The sequence below is a fragment of the Phocoena sinus genome, chromosome 5, assembly GCF_008692025.1.
Source record: "Phocoena sinus isolate mPhoSin1 chromosome 5, mPhoSin1.pri, whole genome shotgun sequence".
In the NCBI taxonomy this organism is placed as follows: domain Eukaryota; kingdom Metazoa; phylum Chordata; class Mammalia; order Artiodactyla; family Phocoenidae; genus Phocoena; species Phocoena sinus.
In genome coordinates this window covers 88,437,018-88,450,152 of record NC_045767.1, presented here as the reverse complement: position 1 = coordinate 88,450,152, position 13,135 = coordinate 88,437,018, and positions in this window count along the sequence as shown.

Sequence of the window (13,135 nt, the reverse complement as noted above, 5' to 3'; positions counted from 1 at the left end):
TATCCCAGAAAAGAGAAAAATGGATAAAGACGTTGTGGTACTTATGTACAATGGAATATCACTCACCCATGAAATCAATGTCATAAGGCCAGTAGCAGCATAATGAGTGGATTTAGGTCCGATGATTCCAAGTGAAATAATTCACACAGAAAAAGAAACTTATCATGAGATATCACTTATAGAGGGAATGTAAACATGGCTACACATGAGCTGAATTACAAAAGAGAACAGGGTCTCAAATATTGATAACCAACTTGTGTTTGCTTATGGAGAAAGGTGCGTTTGGGTGCTGCATAAAACCAGAGACTGAAATTAGCACAGATACCGTTCCATAAAACAAATATTTAATAGACAAGACCTACTCCTTGCTCAATGAACTGGACTCGACACGCCCTACTCACCACAGAAGAAGATATCTGACTAGTAAGAATCTTAAAACCTATATATTGATATCTGTCTGTAAGTGAATCATGGGTGTGTAAAGCTGCATAAACACAGCAGTGAAATCAGTTAAACCGCATTATAAGAATAAATTTCAAACACAAAACAGAAAGATAGTGAAAGAGACAGAAAGTCTTACAAAATTTGTTCAGGGGCTGTGATGCATCGTGGATTGACCACATCTACACACACAGCTGGATGAGACATAAGGCTGGACACTCTTGGGGCTGAGAGGATTGGTGAGGTTGGGTGAGCAAATACAGACCCTTTAAAGAAATACTGCGTGCTACCCATTCCATGGGTCCCAACTCTCCAGGTTCAAGGGAAAATTCCTACAGCTACAACATGCATGGAAACCCAGAGGATGGTACACCATGTGATCGGGAAAGGTTTCTACAACGCACCTCATTTTTCATCTCCTGGTGCTCGGGTTTGCCATTCCAACCGCTTTACTAAAAATTTCCCCACTTGGAGAGTCAGCGCCTTTAACTTCCGGTTTCGCACAGTCTGCAATTAGTGTGCTGGATGAACGGGAAGAGGGGGAACCAATGACAGACTAGCTGTAGGTGTTTCGACCGGCACATGTCAGTCTAAGTCCCCATCAGGAAGAAGAATTAAACAAAGGTTCAACCTTCCCTCCGGAGCCAGCATAGGGCCTGAAGCAATCCTGCGGTTTTGCAGCCATCTTCCAAAAAGGCGATTTGAAAAATGGAGCTCAGGGGCACTGCAATTCACAAACCTGCAGGGTTATAAATGATAACTATCATCCAAAAATATATTGAGGTAAGGCAACGAAGAGGATTTGAAAGCAAAGCAGAATTGCAGGAAACAGTTTTCAAGAGGTAGATTGGACTCGCCTTTAAATCACATGAAAAGCGGCAGAACGTCAACAATGATGCAGTTGGCCTAAAAGGGCATATGCGTTTTTTTTCCTGAATATATTCAGGAAAAAAGGCATATGCCCCCTTTTTGGCCAACCAAACAAGCGGGCACTGCACATCAGCACAAAAACTCTCACTTTGCATGGTTCAAAAGGCCATCCTGAAAAAATGTAAAAACCAGAAATGCAGGACAGGCCATGGAGAAAAGGGAGCCTTGTTACACTGATGGGCGGGATGTAAATTGCCAAGGGCCACTCTGGCGTAGTGTATGGTGTTTCCTAAAACATCTAAAGAAACAGAGCTACAGAGCATAGGGCACTTCCACTCATGGGTGTATATCTTTAGAAAATCAAAAATCGACAGGACTTAGGCACCCCAAAGTTTAGGGCTGCTTTGTTTATAAGAACCTCGACTTCGGTACACCTTATATATCCCAGGAAAGAGAAAAATGGATAAAGAGGTTGTGGTACTTATGTACAATGGAATATCCCTCAGCCATGAAGTCATAAGGCTAGTAGCAGCATAATGAGTGGATTTAGGTACGATGATTCTAAGTGAAATAAGTCACACAGAAAAAGAAACTTATCATGAGATATCACTTATAGAGGGAATGTAAACATGGCTACACATGAACTGAATTACAAAACAGAACAGAGTCACACATTTAGAAAACACACTTATGCCTGCTTAAGGGGAAAGGTGAGGTGGGGTGATGCATAAAAGTAGAGTTTGAAATTAGCACAGATATCATTCCATAAACCAAATATGTAATAGTGAAGACCTACTCATTGCTCTATGAACTGGACTCAACACACCCTATTCACCACTGAGGAATATATCTGACTATTAAAAATCTTAAAAAGTATTTATTGATATCTCTCTGTACGTGAATCAAGTGGGTGTAACGTGGCATAAACACAGCAGTGGAAATCAGCTAAACCCCATCATAAAAATAAATATATTCAGGAAAAACGCATACGCTCTTTTTGGCCATGCAAACAAGCGTCAAATGCAAATCAGCACTACAAAGAAGTCTCACTTCACGTTCGTCAAAAGTGCCATCCTGGAAAAGTTTAAAACCAGAAATGCAGCACAGGCCATGGAGAAAAGGGAGCCTTATTAAGTTGATGGGGGGGATGTAAATAGCCAAGGCCACTCTGGAGAAGTGTATGGTGTTTCCAAAACATCTAAAATGCAGAGCTACAGAGCATACAGCAGTTCCACTCTTGGGCGTATATCTTGGGAAAACCAAAAATCGACAGGACACAGGCACCGCTACATTTAGTGTTACTCTGTTTAGAAATGACTTGGGTACAACTTACATGTCCTTGGAAGTAAAAAATTGATAAAGAAGATGTGGTACTTATGTACAATGGGATATTACGGAGCAATTAAATCAGTGAAATAAGGCCAGTTGCAGCAACTAGTGGAGTCTGAGGTAGGATCATTCTATGTGACATAAGCCAGACATAAAAAGAGACTTATCGTAAGGTGATGGTATCTAAAAATGGCTACACATGAACTCAATTACAAAACAGAATCACACATTTAGAAAACACACTTATGGCTGCTAAAGGAGAATGGTGGGGTGATGCATAAATGAGGAGGTTGTAATTAGCATAGATACAGTTCCATAAACAAAATAGGTAATCGACAGGACCTACTGAATAGCTCAAAGAGCTGGACGCAGCACACTGTTGTCACTGGAAGAGGATACATAAGACTGGTAAGAATCTGTAAAATAATGTATTGATGTCTCTCTTTAAGTGAACCAAGTGGATAGATGGAGAGCAGGAAGAAAGACAGTACTGAATATCAGCTATACCCCATTATAAAATTAAATAACAAGAACAAAATAAAAGACAGTGAGAGAGAGAGAAGTTCTTACAAAACTTGTTCAAGGGCTGTGACGCAACCTGGACTGAACACATCTAGACACACAGCTGGATGGGATATAAGGCTCTACACTCGTGGGTCTCAGAGGCTTGGTGAGGATGGGACAGCAAATGCAGCACTTTTAGAGTAATAACTGCCTGGCCCCATTCCATGAGTCCCATATCTCCAGGTGCAGGGGACCCTTCCTATAGCTAAAACATGAATGGGACATCCAGAGGATGTACACCATCTGTTCGCGAAGAGTTTGGGAAAGTCACCTCATCTCCACTTCTCCTGGTATTCGGGTTCCCCAGCTCCTTTCCTTAGAGTCTCCTCACTTTCAGAAGGCAGCACACTCAGCAGCCGGTTTTGCACAGCTTGGAATTTTCTGTGTGAAGAAGGGGAATGGGGGGATGGAATGAGACACAAGCCCTAGATGTTTGGACTGGCATATGCCACTCTAGTTTCCTAATCTGGAAGAAGAATTTCCCTATCCTTCAGGTGCCCCAGTAACCGGAATGGGTCTGTAGAAATCCTGCCCCTTTGTGGCTGCTTCCCTAAACAACAAGTTGAAAACTGGTGCTCAGGGGCACTGCAATTCACAAACATGCAGGGTTGTAATTGACACCTCTAATGGAGTCATTTCTTGAGCCAAGTATTCGTAAAGGCCTTGTAAGTAAGGCAGAATTGCAGGAAAGGGATTTCAAGAGGTAGTTTGCACTCGCCATTAAAGCACATGCAAAGCTGCTGAACATCGCCAATGATGCAGTTTGCCAAAAAAGGCCGTATGCATTATTCCTTAATATATTCAGGAAAAACCCTTACTCCATTTTTGGCCAACAAAACAGGCAGGCAATGTAAATTAATACTACAAAGATGTATCACTTTGCACCAGTCAGAATGGCCAAGCTCATAAAGTGTAAAACCTGAAATGCAGGACAGGGCGTCAAGAAAAGGGGACCCTGACAAGCTGATGGTGGGAATGTAAATTGCTAACAGCCACTGTGGAGAAGTGGGTAGTGATTCCTTAAAAGCCTCAAAAACAGAGCTTCAGAGCATATGGCGCTTCCACTCCTGGGCCTGTATCTTGGAAAAAATGTAAATTGACAGGACTCAGGCATTCCAAAATTTATGCAGCCCTGTTTACAAGAGCCTCTACTTGGAAGCTACATAAACGTCCTTGGAAGGAAAACTGGATGAAGAAATTATGGTAGATATGTACAATGGAATATTAATCAGCCATGAAATGAATGGAATAAGGTCATTTGCAGCCACTTGGAAGGACATAGATACATTTATACTAAGTGTCATAAATCAGACAATGATAAATATCATATGATATTACTTATCAGTGGAATCTAACAATTGATACAAAGGTACTACCTTACAACACAGAAACAGAGTCCCAGACTTAGAACACAAACTTATGGTTACCAAACTGGAAAGATATGTTGGAGGCATAAATCATGAGGTTGGAGTTAATATATATATATATATTTACAGACAGGAAACTTGTAATCAACATGGACCTGCTGTAGAGCACTTGGAACTCTTCTCAACACCCTTTAGTAACCTCCATGGGAAAATAATTCCAGAAAGAATATATAGTCATCTCTGTATAAGTGAATCATGTTGGTGTATATCAAAAACGAACACAACATGGTAAATCAACTATACCCCATTATAAATTTAAATTTGAATTATAGAAAAGAAAAATGATCACTAAATTCTTTTAGTCTCAGTTAATGTGCTAGTGTCACATCCCTGGACACAGACACAATTTGGTCCCAAGCCTGGACTGTTGTGGGCCTGAGGACCTCGGGAGGATATGCCAGCTAATTTGATCCCTTGAACATGTAGTACCTGGTCCCCTCTGCATGGGATCACAATCTCCAGATCTAAGTGTGTCCTCATATTACTAAATCAACCCTCTGACTCCTAAAGGATGGTGGACTCTCTGGGCTGGATGACATTTTGAAAATCACCTGGTCTCAATATATCCTGGTGTTTGGGTTCTGACCTCCCAACTCCTTCGTTAGGGTCATCCCACTCTACAAGACAGCACTCTCAACAGGTGATTTTGCAGGGGTTTATACTTGTTCGGGGGATGAAGGGTAAGGGGGAAGAATGAATGGGACAGAAGCCCTTACATGTTTGGTCAGGCACATTCTACTCTAATTTAAAACCCAGGAACAGGACTTTCCCTACATCTAAGGTTGTGTCAGTAACCAGAGAGGGACAGTAGAAATCCTGCCACCTTCTGTTTTTCCCATAACAACAATTCTAAAACTGGACCTTATAGGCATTTCATATTTACAATGCCTGGGGAGTTGTAAATGACAACAGCCCTCAAGAAATATCTTGGGGTAGGTATTCGAAATAGACTTCAAAACAAGGCAACCTTTCAATAACCCTTTTTCAGGGGGTAAATTTTACTCACACTGTTCAAATAAAAGCACATATCAAGATGCTCACCATTGCTTTATGTTAGACAAATGCAAATCAGATGTACAAAGAATTATCACCTGGAACCACTCAGAATAGCCATCCTCACAATGTCTAGAAACAAGAAATGCTTCAGAGGGTGTGGGCAAAAAGAGAAACCTACTACTTATTATTATTTTAATCTGCGTTGGGTCTTTGTTGCTGCATGCAGATTTTCTATAGTTGCAGCAAGCAGGTTTACTCATCATTGTGGTATGCAGCCTTCTGTGTGCAGTGGCTTCTCTTGTTGTGGAGCACAGGCTATAGGCACACAGGCTTCAGTAGTTGTGGCACGTGAGCTCAGTAGTTGTGGCTCGTGGGCTCTAGAGTGCAGACTCAGTAGTTGTGGCACACAGGCTTAGTTGCTCTGCAGCATGTGGGATCTTCCTGGGCCAGGGCTTAAGCCTGTGTCCCCTGCACTGGCAGGCAGATTCTTAACCACTGCACCACCAATACTACATTACTGGGGGCAATGCCAATTGGTAACAGCCACTATGGGGCACAGAATGGAGGTTACCAAATTAAGGGGTGGGAGGGAAAAACTGGAAATTGGGATTGACATATACACACCACTATATATAAAAGAGATAACAAATAAGGGCCTACTGTATAGCACAGGGAACTCTACTCAATACTCTGTAATGACCTGTATGGGAAAGGAATCCAAAAAGGATTGGATATATGTATAACTGCTTCACTCTGCTGTGCAGCAGAAAGTAACACAACATCGTAAATCAACTCTACTCCAAAAAAATTGAAATTGAAATGAAATGAAATAAAATAAAATAAAATAGAGCTACCAGATGATCCAGCAAGTTCACTCCTGTGTGCATATCTGGAGGAAAGCATAAATCGAAAAGACACATCTTCCCCAATGTTCATTGCAACACTCTACAATAGCGAAGACGTGGAAGCAACCAAAATGTCCATCAACATATGAATATAGGTAAAGAATATGTGATACATATATATAATGGAATATGACAGCCATAAAATAGAAGAAAATAATGCCAATTGCAGTAACATGGATGGACCTAGAGATGATTATACTAAGTAAAGTAAGTCAGACACAGTAAGACAAATATTGTATGATATCACTTCTAGGTGGAACCTAAAAATTGATACAAATGAACTAACTTACAAAACAGAGGCAGACTCACAGAATTGGAACAAAAACTTATGGTTACCAAAGGGGAAATGTGGGGGGCAGGGATAAATCAGGAACTTGGGGGAAACATGAATACTACTATATATAACATAGATAAGCAACAAGGACCTACTGTATAGCACAGGGAACTCTATTCAATATTCTGGGATTCCTTTATCAGAAAAGAATCTGAAAAAGAATGAATATATGCATATGTGTAACTGAATCACTTGCTGTGCAGTTGAAATGAACACAACATTGTAAATCAACTATACTCCAAGAAAATTTAAATTACAAAATAAAGCAAATCGCCTAGATTTCAAAAGAAAAAAAGAATTCCCACAATTTTTTATGGCTTGATAGCTTACTTTTTTAGTGCTCAATATTATCCCATTCCCAGAATATATTAATACTATATCATTTCATTCACCTATTGGAGGACACCTTAGTTTCATTCACATTTTGGCAATATTGAATTAGGTGCTATAAATATCCATATGCAGGTTTTCGTCTGGAAGTATGTTTTAAACTACTTTCAGTAAATATCCATGAGAACACTTGCCAGATTGTACAGTAAGGGAATGTTCAATATTATAGCAAGTGTCAATCAGACTACCAAAGTAGCTGTATTATTTTTCATTTCCACCAATAACAAATGACATTTCCTATTGTTCCACATCCCCTACAGAATTTGTTCTTGTCATTGTTAACATTTTAGCCATTCTAATGGCTAAAGTCATATGCAAATGTATTGTTAATTTGCTTTTTGATGGCAGCATGTATTCTGAATTACTCTTCTGTATACTTATATGCATAGTGTCTGTTTTCTTTGGTGAGGTGTCCATAAAGTATATTGGTCGACATTTTATTTAGGCTGCTTTCATTTTTTTCTACCCAATCTGTATTTGTTTTATTTATTTTAGTGCCTTATTGCATTAGCAAGAACTTGGAGTAAAATATGGAAAAGGAGTCATGAAAGGGAACATCCTTGCTTTTACCTGAACTTAGTGGAAAAGCTTCATGTTTTTGACCATTAACCATGATGTAAGATAAAACTTTCCTGTAGATCTTTGTTATCAATTTGAGAAAGCTCCAGTCTACTTCTTTAACTGAGAGTTTTTATGAAGAATGGGTGTTAGATTTTTTCCAAGGTCTTCTGAATCTATTGATATGCTAATGATTGTCTTTAGGGTGTTGATATGATGGATATAATTATTTGATTTTAGAATATTGAACCAGCCTTGCATACCTGGGATTATTCCCTCTCATTCATGATATAAAATTCTCTCAAAATATTGTTGAATTCGATTTGTTAATATTTTGTTGAGGATTTTTGCATTGATGCTCCTGAGAGATATTGGTCAGTTTTCTTTACTATTCATATGTTCCTCTAAGTTTGGATTTTAGATACTCCCAGTATCATGGCCAGATGGGGTGGTTAACCAAGCCATTGGTGACCGTAGCTTCTCCTACCTGGATGGAATACTTGAGTTGTTCCAGTCCAAGTGGTCCCAGTTTTTGCACTAATACTCCAAGGGCAGTTCACCTTCTACCAGGAATGTAAAGGTCAAAGGGTTTAGCTAAATTAGGGAGGTCCAGGACAAGGATCTGAATTAATTGCTCTTTCCATTCTTGAAAGACCACTTCTAGATTCTATTCAAAAGGATCATCATCTTTTCCTTTCAAAGTTTCATATAGAGGCCCAGCTATTAGACTGTAGTTTGGGATCCAGATGTGGCAAACCCCGATCTCCCCAGGAACCCCTAAGCTGTCTTCTAGTTTTAGAAGGGGTAAGTCCGCAAATGGCTTCTTCCCTTTCCTGGGATGGGCTTCTCCAGCTTTCTCTGAGAATGAAGCCCAGGCAGGTCACCTTAGTCTGTGATATTTGAGCCTTTTCTTGGATACCTTCTATCCTTTATTGGCTAGGTGGTTCAGAGGCCTCCTTAGTAGGGCTGGTGATCAGAATGTTGTCTGCATATTGAAGGAGGGTTCCCTTCTCCAGAGGTAGATCTTTTATGTTTTAGTTAAGTTTCCCCAAAGGTGGTGTGGGAATTTTTGAGCCCTTGGCGCAGGCCGGCCCCAGCAGTATTGTCTTCATTGTATGTTCAGTCTTGCCAATCACAAGCCATAATTTCTTGTGACTCTGGGACTAATGGAATACAGAAGAAGGCATCATCTAACTGTAATACAGAATACCATGTCCTTGTGGATGGTAGAATTACCATCAGGGTGTAGGAATTAGGAACTACTGGATGTATATCGTCGGTGGCTTCACAGACAGTCCTGACGTCCTTTACCAGGTACCCAGTAGCCCACGGGTCTCTCGTAGTCAGGCCCCTCCCAGGATATGGAGCTCACCTGGGCAGGCACCCAGCAAGCCTGGGCAAACAGGATCCATGCACATAGCCCTCACTGCAGAGCACCCGCAGCTCACCTGTCGGTCAGAGCTGACACAGAGCACCTCAGAGCAGGACTTGAAATAACAAACAGCAGCTCTCACAGGTCTGTGACCCTGGGCATTACTCTGTGCAGCCTCCTTCTGCCTGGTCTTCCAGAGACTTCCACTGCAGCCGGGGCACCAGGCCTCTGTCTCCACCCACCACCCCTGCTCTCCCTGACTCCTGGGTTCCTCTCATTAGGAAAGGGTCTTCTTGAATTTGTCTCCTACTCATGGGCCAGATAAAATGATTGGAAAACAAGCCAGAGCTGCAACCCCTTGTCTATCCTGACTATCAGGACGCCACACCTGTTCCTTGGACCTGGAAGGTTCAGCAAGGTCCATTTTCTGCAACTGTGAGCCCCTGAGGGGAGAGAATTGGCTGACCTGGGCAGCCTGACACTGACGGCCAGCCCTCCCCAGGTGTGCCTGGTTTGAGGTCAATATAAACATTCCTCCAGGCAGCAAGATCCCCTGCAGCTGTGCCTCATGCCATATTCTCTGCCCCGTCAGCAGTCTTGGGGCTCGGCTGGTGGGAGGGAGTGAGGGGCCACGGCTCTGTGGGTGGCCCAGTGTGAGTGGGGTTCTGCTGGACTTTCTGCAGGGGTTGCCAGGCTGCCACCTCTTAAAGAAGAGAATGTGTCATCCATACCTGCCACTGGAATTTCTCCACAAGCAGAGGTGAGGAAGGAAAAAAGCACTGGGGGCTGGAACAGGAAGGGTATCTCAGGCAGGGAAATGGAAAGCTTCCAGAAGTGCACCTGTGTCCGGGACCATCCTGGTTGACCTGCAGGCACCAACTTGGCCTGTGTGCTGTCGCTGGTGGGGCTCCACAGCCCATCCTCTAGGCTTTCAAGTCCTTGCACACATTCAGGTGTTTTACCTGGGAAGGTTGGGAACAGTTCAGCAGCAGCTGGCCTGGGGCTCAGCTCACGTTTACTCACAGACACCTCGGCACGGTCCCTCAGCTTTGCAATGAGGACGCTCCTTACAGGGGGGCTGCTGGCTGCATGGGAGATGATTCCCCACCTCTGACCAACTTCAGAATTGCTTACCACTGGAGCAAGTGCCCTGATAAGGTTTTCCTCTGTATAACTGGTGGGTTCTGTTTTTTTTTTTTCTTTTTTGGTTCAAGGTGGATTTTATTCCTCTTTTTTGTATTTATAGATATAAGCATGGAAATAATTCATTCATATAAATACATCGATTTGAAGGGAAGAACTTTTTTTCTTTTTTTTAATTATTTTTAATTTCTGAATTTTATTTTATTCATTTTTTACACAGCAGTTTCTTATTGGTTATCTCTTTTATACATGTAAGTGTATACATGTGAATCCCAATCTCGCAATTCATCCCACAACCATCCCCCCATGGCTTTCCCCCAGTTGGTGTCCATACGTTTGCTCTCTACATCTGTGTCTCTATTTCTGCCCTGCAATCCAGTTCATCTGTACCACTTTTCTAGGCTCCACATATATTCATTAATATACAATATTTGTTTTTCTCTTTCTGACTTCACTCTGTATGACAGTCTCTAGATCCATCGACGTCTCTACAAATGACCCAATTCATTCCTTTTTATGGTTGAGTAATATTCCATTTTATATATGTACCACATCTTTATGCATTCGTCTGTCTGTGGACATTTTGGTTGCTTCTATTACCTCACTATTGTAAATTGTGCTGCAATGAACATTGTGGTGAATGTGTCTTTTTGATTTATGGTTTTCTCTGAGTATATTCCCAGTAGTGGGATTGCTGGATCATATGATAATTCTATTTTTAGTTTTTTAAGGAACCTCCATACTGTTCTCCATAGTGACTGTATCAATTTACATTCCCACCAATAGTGAAAGAGAGTTCCTTTTTTCCACAGCCCCTCCAGCATTTGTTGTTCGTAGATTTTCTGATGATGCCCATTCTAACAGGTGTGAGGTGATACCTCATTGTAGTTTTGATTTGCATTTCTCTAATAATTAGTGATGTTGAGCAGCTTTTCAGGTGCTTCTTGGCCAGCTCTATGTCTTCTTGGAAGAAATGTCTATTTAGATCTTCTGCCCATTTTTCTATTGGGTTGTTTGTTTTTTTAATATTGAGCTGCATGAGCTATTTTGTAAATATTTTCTCCCATTCTGAGGGTTGTCTTTTGGTCTTGTTTGTAGTTTGCTTTTCTTTGCAAAAGCTTTTACATTTCATTAGGTCCTATTTGTTTATTTTTCTTTTTATTGTATTACACTAGGAGGTGGATCAAAAAAGATCTTGCTGTGATTTATGTCAGAGTATTCTTCCTAAATTTTCCTCTAAGAGTTCTATGCTGTCCGGTCTTACATTTAGTTATCTAATCCATTTTGAATTTATTTTTGTGTATGTTGTTAGGGAGTGTTCTAATTTCATCCTTTTACATGTAGCTGTCCATTTTTCCCAGAACCACTGAGTGAAGAGACTGTCTTTTCTCCATTGTATAGTCTTGCCTCCTTTGTCATAGATTAGTTGACCATAGGTGTGTAGGTTTATCTGTGGGCTTTCTTTTTCTTTTTTCCTTTTACACCTTTATTGGAATATAATTGCTTTACAATGAAGTGTTAGTTTCTGCTGTATAACAAAGGGAATGAGCTATACATATACATATATCACCATATGCCCTCCCTCTTGCATCTCCCTCCCACCCTCCATATCCCTCCCCTTTGGATGGTCATAAAGCACCGTGCTGATCTCCCTGTGCTATGTGGCTGCTTCCCAGTAGCTATCGATGTTACATTTGGTAATGTATACATGTCCATGCCATTCTCTCACTTCATCCCAGCTTACCCTTCCCCCTCCCCGTGTCCTCAAATCCTTTATCTACGTCTGTGTTCTTAATCCTGTGTTGCTCCTAGGTTCTTCATAAACTTTTTTTTCTTTAGATTCCATATATCTGTATTAGCATATGGTATTTGTTTTTCTCTTTGTGACTTACTTCACTGTGTAGGACAGAATCTAAGTCCATCCACCTCACTACAAATAACTCAGTTTCGTTTCTTTTTATGGCTGGGTAATATTCCATTGTATATATGTGCCATATCTTCTTTATCCATTCATCTGTCGAGGGACACTTAGGTTGCTTCCACGTCCTGGCTATCATAAATAGAGCTGCAATGAACATTGTTGTACATAACTCTTTTTGAATTATGGTTTTCTCAGGGTAAATGCCCAGTAGTTGGATTGCTGGGTCGTATGGTACTTCTATTTTTAGTTTTTTAAGGAACCTCCATACTGTTCTCCCTAGTGGCTATATCAATTTACATTCCCACCAACAGTGCAAGAGTGTTCCCTTTTCTCCAATAAATGCCTCTCCAGCATTTATTGTTTGTAGATTTTTGATGATTGCCATTCTGACTGCTGTGAGGTAATAAAGCATTGTAGTTTTGATTTGCTTTTCTCTAATGATTAGTGATGCTCAGCATCTTTTCATGTGTTTTTTTTGGCAATCTGTATATCTTCTTTGGAGAAATGTCTCTTTAGGTCTTCTGCCTATTTTTGGATTGGGTTGTTTGTTTTTGTGATATTGAGCTACCTGAGCTGCTTGTAAATTTTGGAGATTAATCCTTTATCATTTGCTTCATTTGAAAATATTTTCTCCCATTCTGGGGGTTGTCTTTTAGTCTTGTTTATGTTTTCCTTTGCTGTGCAAAATCTTTTAAGTTTCATTTGGTCCCATTTTTTAATTTTTGTTTTTATTTCCATTTCTCTAGGAGGTGGGTCAAAAAGGATCTTGCTGTGATTTATGTCATAGAATGATCTGCCTATGTTTTCCTCTAGGAGTTTTATAGTGTCTGATCTTACATTTAGATCTCTAATCCATTTTGAGTTTATTTTTGTGTATGGTGTTAT